This window comes from Aristolochia californica, unplaced genomic scaffold (genome assembly GCF_029961685.1).
Source record: "Aristolochia californica isolate CCGP_79_NKW_82.1479 unplaced genomic scaffold, dmAriCali1.0.hap1 SCAF_11, whole genome shotgun sequence".
NCBI lineage: Eukaryota > Viridiplantae > Streptophyta > Magnoliopsida > Piperales > Aristolochiaceae > Aristolochia > Aristolochia californica.
Window position 1 is genome coordinate 24,455,048 of NW_027181782.1, and position 25,504 is coordinate 24,480,551.

A 25,504-nucleotide genomic window follows, 5' to 3' on the forward strand; every position below is an offset into this window, starting at 1 on the left:
TCATCATTTGGGCTCCCCCTTTCTTGAATATTTTGGTCACATACAACTTACCATGGCATATGGAATAAAATACCTCTTTCTTGTACTTCTCCCCCTCAAGCTGGGAGGTAATGGCAGTGATCCCAGTTTTTTCACCAAATAACATAGATGTAGTAATAAACCCTCAAACCAGGGCCACGTTAATATTTTCCTAATATAGAAACTCAAAAAGTGACGCAAATAATCGGCTTAAATTCGGATTTTTCAATGCAATAGGATACCAACATGACCTTTGATTATTCCAATGTGAATATATCTTTAAATATAGATCAGATTGACATGGAATTTTCTCCTTATGAAACTAGACTTAAATACATTTCATCCAAGTATAACTTCTCTTCATAAAATATAATTATCAGAAGATAAATAATCTGATAGATTTCGGTCTCTATAATCTGGCCGAACTATGTATTTTTTTCTCATTTTGCCAGTATGCCCATTGAATCTTCCAAGATGAATATCTCCTTATAAAAAAACTCAGATCAAGAATTGGTTGAATAGGTATGAAAATAGACTTACAAATATTTATTTTGATATATAATTCTCCATATAAATTCTCATTCTTGATAACATAATGTACCTCGAAAGTTGAAACTTTTTACTGCTGCTTGAACCTCTTTTGCAATATGATCTTCGCTGCTTCAAATATTGATTTCTCTTTGTAGAATAAGTAAGAAACTAGACTTAAAAATATTTATTTTGATATATAATTATCCATACAAAGTCTCGTTCTTGATAGCATAAAATACCTCGGAAGTTGAAGCTTTCTACTGGTACTTGAACCTTTTCTACAATCTTTATTTTTTGTTTCAAATACTGATTTCTCTTTGTAGATATCTCCGATTGAAAAAAAAATCATTTTTCCTTGGAAAGAAGACTCGAGTATCTTCCCGTCAATATATATTTTTCAATATGAAAATTTTAGTATAGAGGTGAAAAATTAAAAAAATAACAAGTATTGGGACTGAAAAAACAAAGATAAGTACGAACCTAAAATGCTTGAAATAATAGATCAGAAAAGATCACATTACCTCTGTGGGTTGACCTAGTCAACTCACAGAACCTACTATGCTACCATGTTGAATTTACGGAAAAGAGAAATACATAATTAACTTATTATAATAAGAGTACATGAACCTCTATTTATAATAGAGGAAGGTAGTAGAATCCGATTACAATTAAACTACCCTTGTCCCAATTACACCCAAACTCTAATACTTAAAGATAAGTCTTAGCATAATTAAATAACTCAATATAAATAGAAGACAAACATAACTCAAACTAGAACTCTTCTATGATGACGTGACCATAAGATAAAGATGCCAGCTCGTGGCTATCTTTATGGATCCTACTTGATCTTCTAACTAGCTCGTGGTTATCTTTGTGAGTCCTTCTTGATCTTTCAACCAGCTTGTAGTTATCTTTGTGAGTCCCACTTGATCTTCCAACTTATGTGATAAGGATGCCAGCTCGTGGTAATCATGGTGGGTCCTACTTCTTATGGATTTGCCCCCATCTTACAATACTCTTAAATATGTGGGCCTTCCTTGGTTGTCTGGGCTTGAGCCCATCTTCCAACACACCTCTTTCTCGTCCTCTATAATTTCTTCCATGACCTCGGCCACTGTCAGTTGATGTTCTCCTATGCCCAGAGTACATAGCAGATGATACTTCAGTAACAGAAGAAGAAGCGTCTAGAATACGGAGTAATGTGGTACATACATCATCAAAAGTGGGAATAACAGGGGCGTTAAGAAGTTCACTTTTAGAAACTTCGAGATATGGCTTAATGTTTGCAAGGCAAATGGCAGTGACTAAGGCTTCTTTCTATTTGTTTTGGACAGAGGCATCTGTGGAGGTAGGCTGAGCTATTTTCCATTCTTGAAGAAGGCTTCTAAAATAAGCCAAATATTCGTATGTATTTTCTCCTTGTTTAGTGTTGAACATTCTTTGGAGAATATCATATGGCCTGTGTAAGATGTCGGAGCTAGAGTATCTCCCAAATTTGTTTAGCAGTATCAAGATGAATAACATTGTTGGAGACATGTTCTTCCATGCCGTTGATGAACCAACTAATAACCAAAGTATCATTTTTTAACCACTTAGTATAAGAAATATCTTCTTCATCAATAGGTGGCCCAAGTTTGGTGAGGTGACCAAGTAGGTCATTTGTTATAAGAAACCAGCGAACCGATGTGGACTGGTTCATGAAATTTGATACCCCTCGCAAGGGTATAGTAATGATCTTGAGTATATCACTCTTGTTACCCATGTTTTCTTCAGCCATAATAGGCAATTCAATGTAAAAAAATCTCCAAAAAATAATAATAAAAAAACCTAGTAGAGTTCTTCAAGCAACTCATTAATGTAGAGATTTAGCATAGAAGCTAAGGCATCATATTTCTGAAATCCAATGAATAAATAACCACTCAAAATAGGTTCAATATCAATCTTCTTTATCAGGGAATCTTGTTCATACAAAATTATAACCTTTTATGCAAAAAATCTCAACATAAACTAGTTTTTCAATAAAAAATTTCAAATCTACAAAAATGCCTTGGTAACTTCTTCTAATCCGAGATGCATAAATCTTAATAATCTCATAAGATGAAGACAATCATAAAATCATTTCTAAACCATCTTCTAAATCCAAAAACAAGAGCATGAATTAATAATATCAAGAATAAAAAAAACTTATCTCATGAGCTTCAATCTTGCTTCACAAAGAGCCATCTATGAGTAGCTTTGATCATAACTTCTTAGAGCATTCCTTTTGACGTGGGGATCCTAAATTTGATGATCTGATACCATATTGAATTTTGGACCCCTTTACTGAAATCTCGAGCAAGGTGAGAGAGGGAAAAAGAAAAAAATAAGAGAGAGAGAGAGAGTTCTCGGGTAGAGAGAAGAGAAGAGAAAAAAAAAGGAAGAAGAGTTTAGGCTAGAGAGGAAGGCTTCACGAGATGAGGAGTGGAGAACTACTTCTTTCATATTATAATTCAAGTACAAGCACCTCTATTTATAGTAGAAGAAAGTAGTAGAGTCCAACTACAATTGAATTACCATTCTCCTAATTACACCCAAACTATAACTCTTAAAGATAAGTCTATCATAATTAAATAACTCAACATAATTAGAAGACTAACATAACTCAAACTCAAACTCTTTTATGATGCATGTGATCCTTTGATAAGGATGACAACTTGTGGTTATCACGGTGGGTCCCACTTGATCTTCTAACTCATGTGATAAGGATACCAACTCGTGGTTATCATTGTGGGTCCCACTTGATCATCAAATCTTTCAACTCATGCCAGCTCGTGTGATGACCCATCATGCCATCTCACGTTCTCATGGTGGTGTTATGGATTCAATAACATTGAGTCATCTACTTTACTTTTATTATTTATGTTGCTTTTAATTTCAAATTTTATTGATTTGTAATAAGACTTAAAAGTAGGGGTAGAATTGGGTTTTATAACCCTAACTTATGTTGATGTTAATTACCCTATTTAAGGGGTAAGGATGGAGAAATAATGCAAGTTCGAAATTAGCATAAACTAGGGTAATTTAGGTTCTTGCTGGGCTCCCTATTCTAGGGTTCTTGACGTGAACTCTCTCTGGTTGTTTGGTGAATACATTGGGGGGTATCTAAGGTGGTCGTGAGAGGAGGAAGAAGAGGAATTACCTTTCTCTTCCGAGTTGCAAGAGAAGACTATCTCTTTCACGAAAATTCCAGAAAGGGAGAAGGGTTGGCGTGAGCTAACCAGGAAGGAGGACGAATTCTGGTTGCTGGATTGGTGTTGACATCAAGAGATAATTATTAATCTCGTTCCAAGTATTGAAGATTAGAATTTTGCTTCTTTTTACGTAAGGTACCAGTATTGCATGGTCGAGGAAACCCTACCTTGACGTGAGTCATAAGAAAGGGGCTTCCACAATTGGGGCATCAAGGAGCTCCATTGATTCTCTGGTTTCATCCATAATTAAGAAAAGGAAACTTCTTTTCAAGGGAAACAAATTCAGCAAAGAGAACAGGTTGTTCTTGGATCATTACAGTGAGTCAAACCCTCTTAACGTGTTGGATTCATCTATACCTCGCTGAGTTACTAGATCCATGGCTAGGAATCATAACAGGTGGGTCCCACCAGCTCATGCAACCATGGTAGGTTCCACATTATAACACACGGCTTCCTCATAAATCTCTGGTTCACCTTTATCAGTCAACAAAATCAATGCATGGGAGTACCTTTGTTGTGGTCTACTAGTTCTGACAGATCTCCTGAGTTCTGTCACAGGAATGTTCTGATTTATTTCTGGTGGTATGTTTTCCTGGTCTTCTTGAGCAATATTCTTCATCTCAATGACTGGAAGATCTCTAAATAGAATCACTTCATACTTCTTGGCTTCATCACTTGTGTGCTCAAAACTCTGTTTTCAACCTATCTTTATACCCGACACCTTCATTGAAGATCACATCCTTGCTCCTAATAACCTTATGACTTTGGTCATCCCAGAAGCAATAACCAAACTCAGTACCACCATAACCAATAAAGCAACATATCTTAGATTTAACATCAAGTTTATTTCTAACTGTTGAATTTATGGAAAAGAGAAATACTTCATTGACTTCATTAACTTGTAGGGGCGGTTAGTCAACAAACATAAAATTTGATCTTCATCTCATGCATCTACATGAACTTCATATTCACAATGGGTGTTAGTGTGGACAAGTTCATGTCCACTGGAAAACAATTTCCAGTGTTAGTGCCCCCAAATGAGGAAAACATAGAAAATAAAAGAATTAGTAACTTGTAAAGTACACTTAATTAAAATATAATACTTAAACATTAAATTAGGTAAAATAAACATTATTACTACACGAATAACTAATTTAATGTATAACTAAAATATATTAATGTATTAATTAATTTAATTATATATTATATTAGTAAAAGATTACTGTTTATTGTACATTAATACAGTAATTACGTGAGTCAATTAACTGTGCACATGATTAATCATAAAAAATAAATAAATAACGTTAAAAATAACATAAATGAATATAATACATTTAGTTATGAATTTAGTGATAATATATGGTGTTCTTTAACATAAAAAAGTCACGATTAAACAGGAAAAATCTATCAAATACTAACTTTAACACACTATATATTTTTACATATTATTAATTAAAAATATTTTTCCTTTAAATTAAAAACCATTGACTTTATTAATTATAAAAATGAGTTAATTAAACCAAGTGCTTGAGTTAACAATATTTGTAGTTATAACTAAAGATAAGTGATTATCACCAACACTTTCAATAGGAATGTCCCTAGATATTATAACTTAAGAAAAGTAAAAAAATTCCTGATTCCTTAAGCTTCATTTCCTCACTGTATCAAATGAGATTGAACAAGTTGAGCCAATTACAGTCAGTAGCAAACACAAGAAAATCTAGCTGATGGAATTTAGATTATACAAGAGTAATGATGCCATTAATTCTAGAACAACCAGTCATAGCTGCGGAAATAATTTTTTGTCAATATCGGTGGCCTACATGAAAGCCCAAAAGACTAAGACAAAAACAATTACAAAGATTTCCTATGAACAAACAAATGTACTGTGACAACTCCCACGAACCCAAATCTACTGTTTTACTTGTAAAAATCAAAATCTGTGTCGGGCTTCTTTACGTTGGTTCTGTAGCCTTTCTCAAAATCCTTGGGAAGAATTACGTAACGGTTCTTCTGGATTGCCTACATTCCCGCTTCTTGACAGATTGCTGCAATCTGTAGACATTTTACTAGAGCAACAAAATATATGTTAAACCATCAAGAAATTTGAAGAGTTACCAACGTTCAAAAGTAATAATAAATACACTTACCTTTGCAGAACTGATTTTTTCAAGTCGAGAAACGTAGTCTTCTAAATCAACCTCATCACCCAAGTTCATTTTAGCAGTGCAGACCTGTTGTCAAAACTTATGCAATAGAATAAATAAATAATAAATAATTAAAAATGCAAGAATTTGGTACAACAAAATTTAACACCAGAAACACCCCAAAAAAAAATGTACAAACAATTTTTTTCCTAGCAAGTTGGGAATGGTAAACATGAAACCGATATTTTGCTAGGTCAAAAGCCAACTGAAACAACTGTGCTTTTAGTAAGGAACCAACAAAAGATATGTGATTATCACCAGCACTTTGCCAATGGCTATAAACAAAAGTCTAAACAGTTATAACTAAAAATTTTAAAGATATGTGCTTGAGTTATAACTAAAGATATGTGATTATCACCAGCACTTTGCCAGCAACTATAAACAAAAAGAGAATTTTGACCTGCTCGACCAAGAGATCGAGCATTTTGCTGTCATCTTCGAAGGTCCAAATGTCATATGGTCGAGCAGTAGGTTGTCTTCTTACAACCATGTATAATCTAAAATTGAGATGGTCCTCATGGAAAAAACTTTATCAGACAACCTTTACCCCTCACGGAAACACAAACCATAAAAAATAGAATACCATGTGGTGGATATGTATAACACCTGAATCCCGTCACCACATGGCAAAAATATTCCATAGCAATTGAAAAATTCTCAAAAACATTCTAAAACCTTTCAAAATTAATCAAACTATTTTCACTACTGCATATGCACTACACAATACAAAACCACACACATCAAGTCCAAATTCACTGAACACCCCTGGTAGAGCCCCATATGACTTTGCAGTCACTACGAACTGTACCTCGTCAGTGATGGAGGTCGGGTTTTATTGGCTAATGGATGCTCATGTAGGCGACCCAACCTTGTTTGAATTGGACTAAAAAAACCCCTATTAAAACCTAAACCCTAAACCATCAAACCCTAAAGTCCCTAAACCCTAAGCCCTATCACCTAGTAAACTCTAAACCCTAAACACTAATTCCTGAACTTAATACCATAAACCCTAGACCCCCTAAACTTTAAATATCACGATTGGGATACCAAGAGAGTCAGTGTCCGGATTGGGACACCATTATAAATAAACCCACAACACCCCCCTCCCCCCTGTAATGACTTTTATTGCTCCTACCACTTGAGAGTCGTTGTCTTGTGGAGGGACACGGTGGTGGACACTTCAGAGCAATGCCGATAGACACACTACCTACAGAAGATGAAGTATGTCATACATCCATCATTAGGACTGGAGTATAGAGCAATTTCTTACAGGCTAGGAGTGATTTTTACTCTCACTTATATTATGCCAGCATAGCCTCAAAGAAGGACACAATAGCGTGAGGGGGATTGTTAGAAGATGAAGGCATATTGGAAGATGTGCCATTTTATACAAAAAGATTTTATACATCATTTGCAGCAAGCTGGGGGTTCATGTTGTTCTCTCACCCCCAGCTTGAGGGGGAGTGTTGGAAGATCGGTCCAAGCCCACACGACCAAAGGAAGGCCCACAAGATGGGCCCAAGCACATAAAAATTAGGAGCCACAATGATTACCATGAGTTGGCATACTTATCACATAAGTTGGAAGATCAAGAAGGACTCGCAAAGGCATATTTATCTTATGGTCAAGTCCTAGAAGAGTTCTTGTTTGATTTATGTTTTTCTATTATCTATATTGAGTTATTTAATTATGTTAGGACTTATCTTTAAGTGTTAGAGTTTGGGTGTAATTGGGACAAAGGTAGTTTTTTTTAATTGCACTCTACTACCTTCCTCCATTATAAATAGTGGTTCATGTACTCTGATTATAATAAGGGGGGGTTAGTCAACTTGAAGGGTAATATGAAGATCAGGCACATTACGCCGTTCATCAGTTTATGTCGTTAGTGGAGGGCCAGACTTCATGTCATCTGGATGCTGGAGATGAAGCGGAACATCATCTCCACATTATAAAAAAATGGAATCTGGTTTGCGACGCCTTTTTTCAATCATCCAGATGAAGGAAATGCGGGGGTTCGAACCCTCGACGTTTATTTTTTTTCCCTCTCTCTCCCCGTACCCCTCTCTCTCACTCTCTTCTCATTTTTATTTTTTTCTCCCTCTCTCTCGTACCCCCTCTCTCGTCTCCCTACTCCCCCGACGTCTTTGATCCCTCTCTTATCTTGGACTCTCCTCTCCGGCCTTCGTCTCTGCTCCCTCTCTTCTCCGGCCTCCATCTCTCGGACTCTCCTCTCGTCTTCGTGCCTCCCCCTCTTCTCTCGGACTCGCTCTCCATTTTTCTCTCTCGCTTCTCCCTCTCGCTTCTCCCTCTCTCTTATCCCTCTCGGCCTCCCTTTCTTCTCTCTCTCCCTCTCTTCTCCCTTTCAGCTTCCCACTCCCTTCTCTCTCTCTCTCTCTCTCTCTCTCTCTCTCTCTCTCTCTCTCTCTCTCTCTCTCGTTATTCTCTTTTCCCCCAAAATACCTTCCAATTTCGTTCGATTTCCCCCATTTCGATTTCGATTTTCTACAATTTTAACATTTGGGCATCGATTGCTTAATTTCTACTTTGATTAGGCATCGATTTCCCCATTCGACTTCGGTTTCACCCTTCGGCTTTGATTTTCCCAAAATTTCAGAAGGTATGACTGAACCCTAATTTTTTTTTCCAATAAATTAGTGTTTATTTAATTTAATTTTAGTTTCAGTGCCTAATTGGGGTTATTTATGCATAATTGTGGGATTTACCACAACTAAAACACCTTTAACTAAGTCTCTTCTATGAGACCTCCTTCCAGGAGACTCTTCTTAGTCTTCACCATATTAATTCTGGCTCTGTGAGACTTTTCACTGTGAGAGTCATGTAAGACTCTTCCATACCTCCTCTTCAACACTCCCCTCAAGCTAGAGTTTATAAATTCAACTTGCAATGAAAAAGATTATTGGTCTTCAATTTTATTTTTCTGAAGAAATACCTCTTTCTTGTACTTCTTTGTCTACTTATCCGCCTCAAATAGAAGATAAAATGGACATAGAGACCCAACAAGGACAAAACACAATATGGGAGAAGAAAAAAACTCCTAACCATATGACAAAGCTCCATACACTAGTCTAAGATTGTCATAGTATGAAACACAGTCCGTTCAATTTTAAAGGCTGAAAAATAGCCCAACTTTAGGGGACAAAAAAGTGACAACTCACTTTTTAAGGGTAGCTCAAACACAAATCACCTCTTGGGTGAAAAACAAAAGACTTAAATCAAGATGGATGTTGGGCACACTCCTATACTTTTTAGGTAGTGGATCTAGGTATTGCTCTAAAGTGATAAAAATACAACATGATAAAGTAAAGAAATACTAGAGGAAAACAACTTTAACTAGAAGGAGGTGACTATGCAACACTCATACTTCCAAACTGACCTTTTTTTTTTGGAAACTACGGGATACTATAATGGTAGAACTTATTAAACTTGACCAAATACAAATTTTTTTGGGTGACCACAATTTTTTGGAGTTAACTATGCGGAAGATACACAATCAAGTAACAAAATGGAAAACTTGAAAACAATATTGAAGCAAGATATTGCATACCTTGAATGAGCACATCTTGCAAAGATTAAGTCTGATAAAAACTCTTTGATTAGAAGAGAAATTTGGCTAAAAACCTCAGATTTTTGGAAAAGAAAACTCAATTCACTTTAATGCATGGAGAGATAATAGCATATAATATATGAAAAAATAGAGATGTTTTGTAGAACAAACCACAAGTACTTCTAATATCAATATCTCAAAAAATACAGCTCAGAGTCACAAACAGTTTATTTCGAAAGAAACTACACTCAAAGTGATTTAAATTGATACCTAATTTGACATAAACATCTGTTAGAAGTTGCGACCAACTCCACCCATGCCCACACAAGGTGGCATGATGAGTCACCACATGAGGTGGCATGATGAGTCATTACACGAGATGGAATATGTTAGGAATTAGACACCCTAATTCCAAACTAACAAGAGCAATAATAATAAACATGGAAGAAGGGAGAAGCAAGCATGGAAAAACACAACAAGATTTATATACGTTTGCCTCAAGGTGAGACTACGTCATGTCTTCCACCGTTGCAGTAATCCACTATGAAGATGAAATAGTTTACAAGAGAAATTGCACACTTATAGGTGTTTCTCTTGAACCTCTTGGGCTGCAACTCGAGATGCTCCTCGAATTAAGATCATAAAATCCTAATAGCGATGCCCCCCCAATTTAAAGTGAAAGCTAGGGCAACCGCTTTACAAGAGTAAAATTCCCAAATTACCCCCTTAATGAAACAAAAGTGAATATATCGATCCACTACCAACTCAGAGTAATGTTTGGAATTAGACGGCCTAATTTCAAACTAATGAGAGCAATAATAATAAACATGGAAGAAGAAAAAAAAACAAGCATGAAAAAGCACAACAAGATTTATCACCTCAAGGTGAGACTACGTCCAATCTTCCCCCCCATTGCAATAATCCACTATGAAGATGAATTACTTTACAAGAGAAAGTGCACACTTACAGGTGTTTCTCTCTAACCTCTCGGGATGCAACTCGAGATGGTCCTCAATATAAGATGATAAAACCCTAATAGCGGCACCCCTCAATTATAAAGAGAAAATTAGGGAAACCACATTACAAGTGTGAAATTCCCAAATTGTCCTTAATAAAAATACAGTTAGTGACCAACTCAACGTAGGGCGTTAATTAGGCTGCACAACTTAATAATATCCCACTTGGAGACTAATCTATCATCAATATCTCCTCTGCAGCGGAAACAACTTCTAAATCCTTAGAGAGAAGTCCAACTGAAGTTGAACACAACTTCAATTTTTTAATCGTAACAGTCTTTGTCAACATATATCTATAGGATTTTGACTTTCTTGAATTTGCTCAAGAGCTAAGACTCCATCCTCTAGAGCCGATTTTATGAAGTGATAACGCACTTGTATGTGCTTTGTTAAGGTACGATAAATAGGATACTTTGCTAAATGAATAGCACTTTGACTGTCACAATACAACACATTCTTCCCATGCCTGAGTCCTAATTCTTTCGAGAAAAACTGCAACCATATGATCTCTTTGTTGGCTTCGGTCACGATAACATATTCTGCCTCAGTAGGGGAAAGAGCATCTAGCTTCTACAACTTAGAGACCCAACTAACTATTGTACCACCCAACGTGTATACATATCCAATGATACTCTTCCTACCACCAATGTCTCCAGCCATGTCAACATCTACATAACCCTGTAATCCCAAGTCTGACTTTCTGAAACATAAGGCTTGCAGTGCCACTCAAATACCTGAGAATCCACTTCACTACTTCCCAATGTTGTTTAACCAGATTACTCATATATTTGCTAACAACTCCCGTTACATGAGTTATGTTTGGTCTAGTACGCAGTATGACATACATGAGACTGCCAATAGCAGAAACACAAGGCACATTGGCCATGTTGGGTCGCTTCTGCTTTGTAGAAGGTGATTGCTCCTTAGATAGCCTAAAGTGACTAGCCAAAGGAGTACACTGGTTTTCCATCATTTATGTTGAATTTTCTTAGCACATTCTTCACGTATCCTTCTTGTGACAGTTTCAAGACATCAATATCTCTAGTAATACTCATCCCAAGGATTTGTTTTGCACCACCCAAATCCTTCATTGCAAACTTCTTAGACAACTCCCTTTTCAAATTATCTATTTCCTATTTGCAAGCACCTGCAATCAATATGTTATCAACACATAGCAGTAGAATGATGTAGGAGTCATCAAGCTTCTTCACATAATAGCAATGATCTGCCTGACACCTCAAGAAATCATTACTACTCATAAAAGTGTCAAACTTCTTTTGAAATTTGCACACCATTTTCTCCTTTACTTGTGCTTTGAAAACATGTGGGTGCATCATGTAAATTTCTTCCTCCAAATCACCATGAAGAAAGGTTGTCTTTATTGTCTTTACATCAAACTGCTCTAAGTGCAAGTCTTCATTTGCCACTAGTCCTAGCACTCTTCTAATAGTAGTCAATTTTACTACTGGAGAGAAAATTTCAGTGTAGTCAATACTTTTTTTTATTGAAAGCCCTTTACCACCAGTCTTGCCTTGAACCACTTGTTGTCGTCATGTTTGTCTTTTATTCGGTACGCCCAAGTCTGCTATGGCAGTCCAACATACACTGCTCTTGTGGCAGTCCAGCATACATTGCTGCTCACCAACCCAACCGAGGTGCTTCTTGGGGATGCAGTTGACTATTTGCATGCAATCAAGGCACTAACCTTGTGTGCTGAAAAAGGGAAGTATGATTCACGTGGTACAGAGGCATCTACCACTGTTTCTTTTCTTGCACAGCGGACATTAAAGTGCTGGCCAGCAATCACGTTGGGCCACTGGATTCGGGGATATCTTGCAGCACTTGGGTTCTTCCACAGCTCTGCGGATGCTATTTGCGCACAGGTGGAGACGTCGGCATGCAAACCCTACTTTCGAGCTTGAGGACAAGCTCGTTCATCCCGAGGGGTGTAATGTTATGCATGCAATAACATTAATATTTAATTTTTTATATTTTGTTTACATTATTTTATTTCAGTTTTAGGCAATAGGGGTATTTTTGAAATATTTTATTTATAGGGGTATTTTTGTAATATTTTATCTTAAACCCTGTAAGGGTGAACCCTATTTAAGGGGTAAGAGTAATGAGAAAGACAAGCATATATCATTAGTCTAAGTAAATGAGATCGGGTTCTCTCTCTCACGAGGCCCAAGGTGCAAGCTTCCTTTGAAAGCTTGGTTATCCTCACGTCTTCCGATCCGGAATGAAGAGAAAATTGTCTGGTGGCTGATCCATGGAAATGGGGCATATCAACTTGGTATTAGAGCAGACTACCTAGGACGATTATTCTTCTCCAGTGGATTTGTGCACCTCCATTGATGAGCTGCAAACTGACCAAGCTGCTATCCGCACCTAGATGAATGAAATTAAGGAGATTCTTCTCCAACTTAAGCTGCGCATGGGGGAAGATTTGCACGAGATGCTCCTCTGCGCCCACCTCATCAAATCAGTCTTTGATTTGGAGCAAATATTGATTGGACTTCCGCTATTTCGTGTAGTGCCACAGAAACGAAATTAGATAAATCAGCGATGCCAGAAATCAGCGAACCCTCTGTTTCTCCAGCGGCCCCGATGTCCGAAATCGGAAGGATCCTTCCCACAAACTTCGTCGGCTAAAAGAGAGCTCCTTGTCTTGGAAAAACTCATTGTTTCTCCAGCGGCGGCGCAATCCCAAATTGGGGACTCAACCTGTCCAAATCAAGGATACTCCGCCCAACATTCGTCAGCACAATCGGAAGGGGGATTGTCGTCAAACCATTTCTCATTGGAACATGTCAGTCTCTCGCTCTCACTCTCGCTCTTGACCTCCGAATAGCAACCCAACTGGGGCACAACCTCTCTGCTTCCGGCAGACTACAACAACTTGGGAATGAACTCTTTTATCCCAGCAGCCTGGAAAGAGGCACGAAAATTGAACCTTGTAGTTGTATTATTAGGAGGCCAGGCTCCTGGCGGCCACAATGTTCATTTTGGCACTTATAATTATTTGCAGATTCATGCCATGGATAGAAAACATTATGGATTTGTGATAGACTCGATAGCTGAATGAGTCATTCAAAGGCGATGCAGTTGAAGGCAGATCACTTGTGTTTTGTGTTTGAATTATTTCAGCATTCTCAGCACTAATGTTGAATTATCTCAGCATTCTCAGCATTTTGAACGTGTAAGCCATAATGGCACTTTTGTAAATCTTATTTCAGTAGCTACTTAACTTATGTTGTATGATTCAGCCTTGAACGTGTGTAAGCCATATAATGGCAACATTGTAAATCTTTTGGGCCCATAGCGTACAGCTTAAGAGGGGGCAGAATGAAATGAAAAAGAGAATGAAATTGAAATCAGAAATAAGACTCAGAAACAGGATAGGTTCTCCTCCGATGAACCAGGTTATGGTCTCCCTAAGAGCCATAGGTTACAGTCTCCTTCAGAGCCGGGTTATCCTCCATCTCCTCCCATCCATTCTGAACACTTCCCTTTTCTCATTTTCCTCACGTACTTCACCCAAAATTCGAAATCATAGGAAGACTAGGACATGGACAGCACTCTGATGCTAAAACTGTGCTAGACGTAGAGCTCTCCTTCCGTTGGGTTACACGGTCCATGGTCAGAGACCATAACACATTGGTATCAGAGTAGGGAACTATGGGAGAGACATCAAGCCAGGAAGAGAGGTTTGAAACGTTTAGAGAAGAGATGCAAGCAAGGCAGGATGAGGCAGAGGGTCAACTGGCAAGCATGCTGGACAGCACGGTGTCTCGTGCAATTGCTCAGGCAATGTCTCAGCATATGTCTCAGCGGATGGAAGAGATCAGCAACCTGATCCATAGGACACCCACTCCACATGGGGGACGCCCAGAAAATCATGGACAAGGGGGACACTATAATCCGAATGGAGGACGTCCAGAGCCTACCACCATTCCAAGGTACACAAAAATGGAATTTCAGGTTGTTAACGGGTCAAAGGACCCTTTATCTTGGATATACCACTGTGAGAAATTTTTTTCCCATCAACATATTGCTTCAATGGACAGAGTTGGGTTGGCCGCATTCCACATGCTCGACGAAGCACAGCTGCGGGGCCACCAACTGGAACGGGAGCATCCGGGCATCGGTTGGGAAGAATTTAAAGAATTATGCACCATCCAGTTTGGGCCTTCCACACACGCTAACCCATTGAGCGATCTCATTATGTTAAAATAGACTGGTTAAGTTAGCCCGAGCTAGCCAAGTGATCAAAGTAGATAAGCAAGTTAGCTTCTTCATAGCAGGTTAAATGAGGCCTTGAGGTTGGAAGTAGAACTCCTGGCCCCCTCAGATTTGACCCGAGCTATGAATTTCGCTCGAACTTTGGAGGCCAAAAATAAATTTCAAAACAAGAAGCCAACGTGGCCAACTGGGAAAACCACCTCGGGAGGGTCATCCACCCCCTCTCACTGGCACAACAGTCATTACAACCCTCCTCCCTCCCACCCAAAAACCCCTCCAACACAACAACCAGTCATAAAAAAACTCACTGGACCAGAAATGGAAGCCCGGAAAGAAAAGGGGTTATGCTTCAATTGTGATGAACACTATACTTTCGGGCACCGCTACAAGAAACGTTTTTGGGTGGAACTGGAAGACGAAGACGAGGAAGACCCACCGGTGGAAGAGGTTGCTTCTGAGGAACCTGCGGTCTCCATCCATGCCATTACATGCATTCAGACCACCACCTCAATGCAGGTCTGTGTGCTGGTTGACGCCCAGCCACTGGTCGGTCTTGTGGACTTAGGCAGCACACATAATTTCATCAGTCTTACCACCGCCAAGTATTTGCACTTTCAGATTAAATCCCAGCCAACCGCTTTAGTGTCTGTTGCCAATGGGGACAAAGTGCCGAGCTATGGGTTCAACAAGTCTGTCCGGTTCTCCATTGCTGGACATATCTTCTCAGTAGATTTCTGCATCATACCCCTGGCTGGTTTTGATTTAGTTCTTGGAGTTAAGTGGCTCCAGACCTTAGGGCCAATTTTGTGGGACTTCGCTGCCCTTACCATGAGCTTTGAATTGCAGCACACCAGAGTCACACTTCAGGGCCGTCATACCGAAGGTGCAGCACAACTGCATACCATCCAGCAACAACAGCCCACTGTCAACACGTTGGAAACACTGTTGGATGAATTTGCTGATCTGTTTCACCTACCCAGCAGCCAACGGCCCTTGCGCCACTGTGACCACAGAATCCGTTTGAAGGCTGGCTCCAAAGTGGTGGTGGTGCGGCCCTATCGATACCCCCACCTACAAAAAGATGAGATTGAAAGACAATGTGCTGTCATGCTTGACCAGGGCCTCATAAGGCCGAGTACCTCTCCCTTCTCGTCCCCTGTCTTGTTGGTGAAGAAGAATAATCACACATGGCAGTTTTGTGTTGATTATCGGGAATTAAATGCCAAGACCATTAAGGACAAGTTTCCCATTCCGGTGCATTAGCTGCTAGATGAACTCCACGGGGCCAAATTTTTCACCAAGCTTGACTTGCTGTCCGGCTATCATCAAGTCCGCATGCATCCTCCTGACATCGAGAAAACAGCCTTCCACACTCACCATGGCCATTTCGAGTTCATTGTCATGCCCTTCGGCTTCTCCAACGCGCCATCCACATTTCAGGCATTGATGAACGAGGCATTTCGCGCCTTCCTCAAAAAATTTGTCCTTGTTTTCTCTGACGACATCCTGATTTTCAGCAAGAGTGGGTGCAACACCTCCAAGACCTGCGTCGGGTCTTCAGCCTCCTCCAGACTCACCACTTATACTTGAAGCGCTCCAAGTGCTCTTGTGGTTAGCCACAAGTGGCATATTTGGGTCATATGATTACAACATCCAGCGTCACTATGGATCCCATCAAAATTGAGGCGATACTGTAGTGGCCACCACCCCGCAATGTTGCTGCCGTACGAGGTTTTCTCGGCTTATCAGGGTATTACCGAAAGTTCATATAGAATTATGCCCACCTCGCAGCACCCTTGTCCAGTGGATGGAGACAATAGAGAACTCCTTCAACGTGCTCAGACAAGCTCTTGCTTCAGCACCGGTGCTGCAGCTGCCAAATTTTGATGACGACTTTGTACTGGAATGTGATGCCTTTGGCAGTGGACTTGGGGCAGTCTTTCATCAATCCCAGCACCCTATTGCATACTTCAGCCGGCAGATCGCCCTCCACCATCACAAATTTCCAGCCTACGATTGAGAATTAATCGGGTTAGCGAAGGCTATGCAGCACTGGAGACCTTATTTTTGGGGCCGTTTCTTTCGCATCCGCACTGATCACTCCAGCCTCAAGTTCTTGTTGGACCAACGCATCTCCATGCCACCTCAACAGCACTGGATCAGCAAGCTCATGGGCTTCAATTTTACCGTGGAACACAAATCGGGTCCCTTGAACCGAGCAGCGGATGCTCTCTCCCGTCGGTCAGACACAGCAATGCACCTCGCAGCCATCAGTCACCCCACACCACTGCTGCTAGAGGCCACACGTCAGGAGCACCAGTCCACAGTAGAATTACAGCAGCTGTCCTAGAAAATTACAGCAGGTCAGATGGCGCCTCACTAGTCCATCCTGGACCACCTCATCCTGTACAAATGGCGAATCTACCTCCTACCTTCATCTTCCTTGGTGCTGAAAATTTTATCGGCCTACCATGATAGCGCCCATGAGGGGCCCCATAAAACTTTACAGTGGGTACACGGTGATTTTTATTGGGCTGGCTTGAGGTCTCACATTGCTGAATATGTTGTTGCATGCCAGGTCTGCTAGCGCAACAAGGCCGACCATTTGTCTCCGACTGGGGTGCTCCAGCCCCTCTACCTTCCCACTCAGGTATGGTCTGACCTCTCCATGGATTTTATTGAAGGCCTTCCAAGAGCAGTGGGAAAATCCATCCTTTTGGTTGTGGTTGATCGCCTTTCCAAGTATGCCCATGGCCCACCCATATACCGCAGCCACTGTCGCCCATGTTTTTGTTGACAATATTGTCCTTCTGCATGGCATTCCCGAGTCAATAGTCAGTGATCGGGATGTGATCTTTACCAATGACTTCTGGAAGGAATTCTTCAGGCCCTGTGGCACAAAACTCAAATACTCATCGACCTATCACCCTCAAACAGATGGTTAGACGGAAGTAGTGAACTGCACCATTGAGATGTACTTGCGGTGCCTAGTGGGGGACAGCCCCAAGAAATAGGTTCACTGCATTAGTTGGGCCGAGTATTGCTACAACACCTCCTTTCATACTGCCTTACAAAAGACCCCCTTCAAAATTCTCTATGGCCGGGACCCCCCCCCCCCCCCCCCCCCCATACCGTCTGCTCTCATATACCACAGGGTCCACCCGAGTGGACGCAGTTGATCACGCCTTGCAGCACAGAGATCAGTTGTTAGCAAATGCCCTCACTTGGCTCCAGCAAGCTCAGCCCCGCAAGAAGCTTTAGTATGATCAGGACCACCGGGATTGCTAGTACCACCCCGATGACTTTGTTTGGCTCCGCCTCCGGCCATATCGCCAACACTCCATTGCTGGGATGCGCCACAAGCTATTCCCCAAGTACTTTGGGCCCTACAGAATTCTGCGGTGAGTGGGACAAGTGGCCTATCAGCTCCAACTACCCTCGGAGTCTCAACTCCATGATGTTTTCCATGTTTCCAGGCTCAAGCCTCTCAAGGGACCAGCACCTCAGTCCATCCCTACTCTACCACAGGTTGAAGATAGTAAGGTCTCTCTCACTCCGGTCAACATTCTGCAGTCTAGGCAGCTCCAGGACAGCACCCAGATTTTGGTTCAGTGGTCACATACTGATCCAACCGAGGCCACTTGGGAAGACTTACAAGTGTTTCAGCATGTGTACCCTTCATTAGAGCTTGAGGACAAACTCTCTTTCAAAGGGGGGAGTGATGTTATAGACTCGATAGCCGAACGAGTCATTCAAAGGTGACACAGTTGAAGGCAGATCACTTGTGTTTTGTGTTTGAATTATTTCAGCATTCTCAGCACTTATGTTGAATTATCTCAGCAATTATCTCAGCATTCTCAGCATTCTGAACGTGTAAGCCATAATAGCACTTTTGTAAATCTTATTTCAGTAGCTACTTAACTTATGTTGTATGATTCAACCTTGATCGTGTAAGCCATATAATGGCAACGTTGTAAATCTTTTGGGCCCTCAGCGAACAGCTTAAGAGGGGGCAAAATGAAATGAAAAAGAGAATGAAATTGAAATCAGAAACATGACAGGTTCTCTTCCGACGAACCAGGTTATGGTCTCCCTAAGAGCCGTAGGTTACGGTCTCCCTCAGAGCTGAGTTATCCTCCATCTCCTCCCATCCATTCCGAACACTTCCCTTTTCTCATTTTCCTCATGTACTTCACCCAGAATTCGAAATCATAGGACGTGGACAGCACTCTGGTGCTGAACCTGTGCTGGACGCAGAGCTCTCCTTCCGTCGGGTAACACGGTCCATGGTCAGAGACCATAACAGGATTCAAGGGAGGTACCGCCGAAGTGATGAAATGCAAATATAGAGAGCTGGCATCCGAATTGATCTACCTTTCCAGAAATTAGGGTGGGTTTGGAAGAGACGGGATTGACACTCCAGTTCAGTGTATCAACTCCGCAGAGAAGGTGTTTGAGAGAATAGACGATAGGAGTATGGTCACGTGGAACTTCCTCTTATCATTTCGGCCTGACCTCCCTGAATGTTTAGCCCAATCTGAAAAGCTTGTTTCTGTGGAATGGTCAAAAGATCTGCAAGGCAGGAAAGCAAATTGTCTTTTTGGAGAATTTGCCAACTTCAATTTCACACTAATGCTTGATACAACTTGTAAGATTTATGAAGCAATGATAGGGAATGCTAGGATTGGTGGCATTGCATTGACTTCACATATGGATGAGGAGAAGAGATAGGGTAAGTTCAGGGATGTTATCAAGAAGGCCATAGTGGAGCTTGGTGCATGTATCAGTAAGTTCCTGTTTTGCGTTATTCATAAACAGATAAATGCCTTAGAGAGAATGGCTGGATTAAGTACTAGATTTATTTCTGTTTTTCATAGTGATGCAATTTTTGGATTTGAGGCGCACTTGCAAATTATAGAGTTGTCTGATATTGTCATTCTGAATGCTGCCTACAAACCAGTGCTGACCATACAATCAATTCTGGCAGAGTGTGAAATTGTGAACCTGTGTGGTGCACATATTTCTCTAGGTCCCTAGGTTCCATACTGTTACTACCCATTTCGGATCAACCACCGGACAAATTCTTCCAGCGTGGGGAGGAAGGGATTGAGCCTTGAAGGAGGCTCGACCTTGGACCTCAAAGGGAGAATCCGACCTAGACCTCTGAGGGAGAATCTAAACTAACTACAACTAATTAATTCAATGCTTACCTTCTCATTCATCTTACGCCCTTATATAGGGAATTAGTGAAAACATGCCAAAGGCCATAAGTTCTACAAATTACAAATAAACCCCTAATGAATCCATAACATTACTCCCCTCCTGGAGAACGAGCTTGTCCTCAAGCTCAATGTAGAATTGCCTGTTCGTACAAAAAATAGAGCAACCTAGCAGAGGAGCAAAATTTTTTTTTTTTTTTTTGGTAACTTCCTCGCTGCAATTCTCGCTTATGTCAGTATCATCCTCTGAACTTGCTCCCTAATCTCCTTCGTTAGCTTGTTGTAATGTTCCCACACAGCCTTAGCAATTCGATCCGCAATAGACCCAAGTGGGTAGTAGGCCACAAAGGACTTGTAGGCAGTCTTTAAGTTGTTTCCTGAAATTTTCTGGGAGCTATCATGGTTTGCCACTTTGAATTTCAAATCATATGACGTGTCCGCATGGTCAGAGAACTCAGATGCAGCGACATCCATGCCAATCACCATCTGGCCAGGATATCCGGTTATGGCTCCATGAACAACACTATGGGCAAGAAGAGTAAAGTAGATGTTGTCTGATGCATTAGTAAGAATTACACGGATCATGTAAGTTGGATCAATATACTGCAGGTTTATTGTTGTCTTCTGACTTTTTGAGAAATGATCCTTGACTTTTTGAGACAGCCAGAGGCCAACATCAAGGAGTAAACAATTCCCTGATGCATCTTTTGTATCCATATGACTCATGCTGTGAGCAACATACTCCTGCCCAGAACTTTCTGTTAATTCAATGACAATATGCCCATTTTCTTTAATTCGCTGCTCGGCAAATTCAGAAAGTCCACCTTCCCCTTCTAAGTAAAATGGAGACTCTGGATTTAAGCAACAATCCACATGTCGGCTTGCCAAAGTAGCATTCATAGCTATAAACCCACTGTGACGACCTAGAAGTTTCACAATTTTCCTCGTCCTTGCTTGTGCAGGAATGCTTCCAAGCTCACTTGCTGCACCATGGCTAAAACCAGCCCCCTGGAACTGCACTCCTTCGAGCCACTTGCAAACTGGTAAATTTTCGTCCCCCAAACGTTCAACATATTGATTCTGCATGATCCATGTTAGCTCTATAATGGAAACTCGTTCAAGAACCAGGATGACAGTTTGAGCATTATCTGCATGCATCCACAGGAAGAAAAGTGGCATTATCTCCACTCCCAATAGACACTCCCAGTAGATTGTTCCTACCAAACCACCTTCTGGACAACTATAAAAGGGGAGGAGCTGCAGGTAGCCACCACCACACTCCAGTTGCTGGTCATGCTGGACAGAAAATTGAATATCACCACTGTGGTTCCCATAAATAAGCTGCTTTAGAACATGTGATTGAACACTCTGCCCTGCTTGTGTGGCTTGCAAAACACACATCAACATCTGATCCCTTGGTATTCGCATATGATCAACCCGTAGGATACCATTATCCAAGGTATTGGACGCTCCATATCCAAAATGCATTCCCATATCACAAATAGTACTACCTGGAAGGGAGGATTGCACAAGAAAACCATTCACTCCATGCTCCTGTCCATCGATGATTAGCTGAGCATAGAGAATATCATGTGTTGAAACTTTACCCATGCCACTGTGCTCATCAACAACTAAATATACCCTTCCCCAAAAAAATTTCAGCATCACATAAAGCACAAAGAAATACGGAACCTGCACACTGGTCTCCTCAATTGAAAAATTAAAAAGCTTCCCATTCTCAAGTGGACAACGAATAGACTCACTGGTGCTGTGTACAGCAACAGAACAACCAAGCCAAGCCGAAATTCCAACAATAGTTTTATGCAATTCATAGTTAGGTGGAACACCAGAAGCCTTAGTCTTGGAAACAAAGACCTTCCGTCCAAGTTTGAGCTTCAAATTGACTACCCAAACGAATTTTATCTCCCTGGAATCCAGAAAAGGAAACCGCCCCTCTGCAATTTGACAATTCACCTTCGCACAGCTACTGTACGCATCCACAGAAAAACAAACCCACCAAAAAAAAATTTCCCAACGTTCCCAGAAAATTAGTTTTACAGATTCTAGCACCCCAAAAATTTGATCTCGACTGGCATAGACCCAAGCCGAAATTCCCGCATTTGGGCTCTGGCTCGTGACTTCTCGAAACAGAGAGCTTTCGTTCTCAGTTTTCGAGCAGCGTTGCTGCTGCTCAGCACCTTGGAGGCCCTTCAACCGCAGGGAACCACGGATTTTAACATAAAATAGATGGAGCTTCAAAATCTTACCCCAAATTTCGTTGGATATGGTTCCCCGCTGTGCTTCTGAGGGCAAGGGTGAGGCTGAGGATGAGAATCCGGAAGCCAAAGCCCACTGGATTTGTTTCCGATGGCGCCGACGGAGCCTCATCTGTGTCCGGTGGCGAAAGGCAAACCTGCGCTGATGTGGCGAATATGGCAGCCGCTCGTTGGCCCGTTCCGGCGGAATTTGTGCCCCATAAAGTTCCAGTTCAGCCAGTGTCGTGGTTTTCTTCATCGGTGGAAGATGTATGGCTTCGTGGGAGACAGGGGAGGGGAAAAACCCTTCCGATGTGCACAATTTGGGGTTGCCGCCGTCTGATGTCTGGGTTGAAATAGGCGCCAGAATATATTCCTTTTGCAGATCGGGATGGTGATCGGCTCGCCATGACTCATTTTGGTGTGCTTCCAGATTTAAGGTCTCCCCCGATCTAACCAACGCCAACGATGTCGTAGCAGAAAACCTCTCTGATTTTCCCAAATCGTCGTCTTTGTTCGGCTTTGAAATTTCGTGTGCGGAAATTTTAATTTGTCGTGACGCAAAGCCTCTCTGCCCATCTGATATTGACCCCAAATCCTCTGCAGAGGCTTCGGGTGCTCGACGGGACAAAGTGGTAACCTGGTCACCCGATTTCCCATCGGTGATAACTTCTCTGGCGAAGGCCTCTCGATACTCTGTTGTTAGCCAATACTTCACCCAGGCATCACGCCATTTCTGTATCTCTTCCACTGCAAAGCCATCTGCAGCCATTTCACGGACTTGTCTGTGCATCGCCAAACATGGGTCCTCGTGGCCCATCGTGACGGGGGGGAAACGGTGGTGCTCGGCCAGAAGAGTGGAACTGCCCGGTGGCATTTGACCACAACCCATTTCCTCATCCAGTAGCCTTTTGATCCGCTGTAACATCTCCTTCAAGGCGTACATGTTCGTCTTGATTTCCTCCATGGCCTGCTACTGTTTCTCCATAACTGAATGCTGTCCCACCAATTGTAGACGCAAATCCTCCCAGGAAAAAGAATCGCCACGGTTGGTCCGCTCTGATACCAAGGTGTTACTACCCATTTCGGATCAACCACCGGACAAATTCTTCCAGCGTGGGGAGGAAGGGATTGAGCCTTGAAGGAGGCTCGACCTTGGACCTCAAAGGGAGAATCCGACCTAGACCTCTGAGGGAGAATCTAAACTGACTACAACTAATTAATTCAATGCTTACCTTCTCATTCATCTTACGCCCTTATATAGGGAATTAGTGAAAACTTGCCAAAGGCCATAAGTTCTACAAATTACAAATAAACCCCTAATGAATCCATAACACATACCTTAGTGCATCACTTGGGGTCATATATGTCCTTGTAAAACCATCTCCGGATAATTACAACGCCATTACTACTGCCAAATCAGATCTCAACCATATTGGTTTGAGGATGGAGAACATATTGGTTCAGCAACTTGGCATTGCCAGAAAGGATACCCTATCCATGGTGTCGACAACCATTACTGCTGAGGCTGCTTGTGGTTTTCACAGGGAGCTACAACTGGGTGCTATTAAGGCCATTGTTCAATATGCAAACAACACTGATCCTAAGGTGGAGATCTCAATTGTTACACTAGCTCCTCACCCAGCTGAAGCTCCCCATTTTACTGCAGAACCACAATCTGATGCTGATTGTGAGAACATATTCAGGACCATTGTTATGCACGCAATAACATTAAATGTTATACATGAAATAACATTATTATTTTAGTTTTTTTCTTTAATTTAATTTATTTTATTTCAGTTTTAGGTTATAGGGGTATTTTAGGAATATTTTATTTATAGGGGTATTTTTTAATATTTTATTTATAGGGGTATTTTTAGAATATTTTATTGTAAACCCTAACCGGTTGAACCCTATTTAATGGGTAAGAGTAATGAGAAGCGGAAGCATTGAGTATTGAAGTTAATTTAGAGTAAACTTAGAGTAAACAGGTCGGATTCTCCCTTTGAGATCCAGTTCGAGCTTCCTTCAAAGCTCAATCATCTCATTCCTATTCATCGTCATCGTCTTCCTCACGTGTAAGATCCAAGACCGTAACAACTGGTATCAGAGCAGGAACACAATGCCCATCGAAGACCCATATTTGGCGATGCACAGACAAGTTCGTGAAATGGCTGAAGCTGGTGACACGCCGAAAAGTATACAGATGTGGCATGCTGGCTGGGTGCAGTATTGGCTGACGACGGAGTACAGAGAGGCATTCCTCGGAGAAGATATCTCCAACGGAGTGAAATTAAGGTGAATGAATAGGTATAGAGAGGCATCCCGTGGAAAAACTTTCTCTGGCGGTAACGCCGAGGCTTCGGCTTCGTTTCGTCTACCGGTCGAGGCTCCTGTGGAGGATTTGGGGAAACCCTCAAATCCAGATTCACCCCAAATGCCTCAGCACCACCATCCACCCTCACCTCCACTAGCGCCGACCACCGGCGTCCATTCCGCGACGGCGACCTCCGAAATTGGGGACTCAACATGTCCCAAATCGGAAGGATATCACGAAATCCCTTCGGTGACACCCACAGAAGACCGTTTCCAGGTCCCCCTCAAGTCCGAAAGCTCGCCCTTTCGGAAGAGATTTCTGAAATCCTGAAATCAAACCTCCTCTGCTCACAGCAAACCACAATCCGTTCTGAACGGGAGAGGGAAAATTTTCCAGCCATTCCAACCAGGAAATATTTCTGTGAGCACCCTATTGTTATGGACTCCATAGCATCACGAATTATCCAGAGGCATAGGAATTAAATTATGTCAATTTACTTTTCATGTAATTTCAATTCGGTTTGGTTTACTTTAATTGGTTTGGTTTACTTTGGGTTGGTTCAGTGTAATATGACATGAACCACTTGACCCATGGGTCATCTTTGTATTTTTCGTCCTCAACCCTATTTAAGGGGACGTGAAGGAAAAGAGAGGCAAGTATTGAGAAAATTATATTTTACAAGTCAGATTCTCCCTCAGAGGTCTAGGTCGGATTTCTCCCTTTGAGGTCCAAGATTGAGCTTCCTCCAAAGATCCTTCGTTCTAATTGAGTTCCACCATTACTCGTTCAAGAAACAAGAATTCTCTTCCAACGTCAAGATCATCCAAGGAGGGAAGAGAGGAAAGAAGGGTGACTCGATCCATGGCAAGGGAAGAACCTAACATCTTGGTATCAGATAGGT